The sequence below is a fragment of the Vollenhovia emeryi genome, unplaced genomic scaffold (genome assembly GCF_000949405.1).
Source record: "Vollenhovia emeryi isolate VEMERY1.0 unplaced genomic scaffold, V.emery_V1.0 DF943247.1, whole genome shotgun sequence".
Lineage (NCBI taxonomy): Eukaryota > Metazoa > Arthropoda > Insecta > Hymenoptera > Formicidae > Vollenhovia > Vollenhovia emeryi.
This window is the reverse complement of record NW_011963119.1, coordinates 1-3150: the sequence shown is the minus strand read 5'-3', so window position 1 is coordinate 3150 and position 3150 is coordinate 1. Positions and strand designations below refer to the sequence as shown.

At 36.9% G+C, this 3150-nt stretch overlaps 1 pseudogene; it reads left to right on the top strand.

The window, feature by feature from the left end:
• Window positions 1-236: 236 nt before the first annotated feature.
• LOC105566372 lies at window positions 237-2781 on the top strand (annotated as a pseudogene).
• Window positions 2782-3150: the final 369 nt, after the last annotated feature.

The following is a 3150-nucleotide window of genomic DNA, read 5'->3' as shown; positions in this document are numbered from 1 at the left end:
ACTGTGTCGTCTGTGTAACTTGCTGGAAAACGCCCTGTGATTACTGTGAAATTAGATGAAAGTTAATTAATATTACTAAAAATTAATAAAAAAATTTATAAATGTTGTATATTATGAAATTTGCAGAATTTCACTGAAAATAAATTTTTTAATGAAAAATTGCTGAAATGATAATGAAATTGGGTCAATTGCAAGAGATTTTCAACCAAATTTCAGCAAATTTCTTACGTTTTCAGCAAAATTTTTTCATCAGGGAAGAGAGCGGTAGTTTCCTGAAATTTTTAAAAAATGCCAAACCGAAGGAGGAGGGAGTCGTTTTAGATTCGTTTGGAGATACAACGAACTCTACGTTTAGTTCAGAAGCGAAAGGAGAACCGTCTTCTGCCTCTGTCAGTATAAGCAAAGAAGTTTGTTCATGGAAAAACACTGAAAGACAGCTAACCCTCAAAGAGTCAAAGAATCTCCCGTGGTCAAACAATCAGTTGCGAAGAACAATGGGACGACGAAAGGGAGTAAGAGAATTGTCAATAACTTAAATACGAGTGCGGAGGATTCGCCTATGTCGAAGAGAGTTTCCAAGCTGATACAGTGTGCAATCAGCACAAGATAAAAAACAAACGTTTATCAGGTGTAATAATAGATAATAACGATTTCCAAGACTCGTTTTTCATGAACGTATATAAGACGGGGGAGAAGAAGTGCGATAATAACGGTGAGAACGTTGATACTACGAAGGAATCGCGATGCAGAAAACAATTGATCGCGTCTGGTGCGGATGATGAAAATGTCGATGATTACAATGCGGATTTACAAGAGAATGCTTGCGAGGTACCTTGCACGAGCCAAGTACACAGCATTGAGGGGCCTGCGGAGAAGAATAATTAAGAGAACTTCCGTGCAAGAACCTTCGGTGCGATTACGAGAGATATTCCCGAACTTGGACGATATAGACCCGGACATTTTGTCCCTGTTGCCGGCCGATTTACAGGAGGAAGCGAGGCTGTACGTGAAATCGCGCGGCAGGAAGCAGGAAAATCTCAAGGTCGCCCGAGAATTGCCGAGGACGGGAAGAGGGAGACCCAGCAAGTCCAAACCCGCTGGCAAGAGCGGCAAGAGGCGCAGTCCCTTGTACAACTTTCTGATCAAGACCAACGCGGGCGAGCACGACGTGCCTCTAGAGCGGTGCGCCGAGTGCGACCAAATGATACCCGTGACAAGGTTCAGCGAACACGCGGACTTCCACGTCGCGCAAAACTTATACCGGGAGATCAACAAGCCATCGACGGGCGAGAATGGAGGCGCCAAGAGGAAACTCGAGGACGACGAGGTTGTCGTTACTCTCGTGAAGCGTCAAACGTCGAACGTTTTCGAGCCCGGCGGGGATTCTCGGTCGACAACATTTATATTTATTTATTTGTCTCACTATCAATCGCGATGGCATCACATTCCCATTATGATTGCGGAGAAAATTTCGATGAGCATTTTATGTGTGTATACTCGATATACAGGGTGTTCAAAAAAGACTGGAACCCCTGAATAACTTGGAAAATATGCAAGATAGAAAAATGTTTCCTACAAAAGTTGTAGGGTTTTAAATGATGCATCACATAGTAGCATTATTATGACCTTGAACAGCGCCGTCAAGGTGACGTAAAGATCACCTCTAAATTTTCACGTGGAAACCTACACTTTTTTTTATTGCATATTCGTGTAACTTATCATGAGAGCTCCTATAATAAAATATTTTTGTATGCATCACTTCAAGCCTTACGACTTCTGCAGGAAACATTTTTTCTATCTTGCATATTTTCCAAGTTACTCAGGGCTTCTGATCTTTATTGAACACCCTGTATATTTGTATATTGTAAAAATGTATAACAATTATCATTGTAATGTACGAGTATTAACATTTGTTGAAGCACTGTAACATATATTTTAATTAGAACGTCATGTTTCGAATTATTACCTGGTATATAAATAATTAACTTGCATTAAACCAAATTTGTAAATATTTATACGTTGACTGACTTTAGCTGGCATATTCGAGAACTGCAAGGCGTTACAAAAGAATGTAATAAATAAAATATCCGCTTTAGAAAACAGAACGCTAAGTAATTAATATTATATATTTTAATTAATTAGCTAATTTAGATTAAACTAATTTTGTATTTTTATACGTTTATTAGCTTGTGCTGACACGTGTTTGATATTGCAACGCGCTCGTATAAAGTCCGAGACGTGAAAGAATATAATCAAATATCTGTCTGACAATAAGAAGAAAAAACGGGTTTTATCGTTAAATAAAATTTCTGGTAGTCGGAGAGAAGCAGAGAGAAACCAGAGAGCGGCCATCCCAGCCTCGACGAGCACTTTTTCCAACGCTTGACGCGCCGCCTGACAAAGGACAAAGGCACTTTTAAAGCAAATAATTGTCTTCAAAATAAATTTATAATAACATTATTTAGACACTAACGAGCTGTCACAGCTTTTAGCTCTCTATTCCTTCGAATTATTTTAATATTATTACTAATTTAATTATACAATGATCAACATAAATTATTCTAGATTAAACTAAAGAGTCTTTAACACACAATTCTCTCTCTCTCTCGCCCTTTTTCATTATAAAATATTACTAGCAAACATTAATTAAATGTGCTTTCGAAACAAATTGTTTACTCATTTTCAAGAGTCATCTAGTCATAAGTAAATAACTTCATATAATTTTTGTAAATTAAATTTGCAAATCTATATATATTTGTCAAGAGATAAAATAATAACGATATTGTTATAATTTTAATGAACCTCAGTGTTTATATTTACAATTTAAAGTAGAATGTTGTTAAACTATGAAGGTATAACTAAACTTCACTTATTAGTATGCGAGTGGATGGAAAATGTTATAGGAGGATTCTTTAGACCCGTTATATGTATTAAAAAATGTGATTCTTGGCTGCGCTGCTAATGCTGTATTTACATTTATTATCTGATTTTAATACAAATGATTATTAATGCAGATTCTGCGTACGCTGAGAGATACATGGGATTACCGAATGTGACATCCAATTACAAAGGCTATGTCGAATCCAACGTTTATGACAAAGTAAAGTAACTACACGATAAGATGTTTTATCACGAGACACGGTAGTGTCT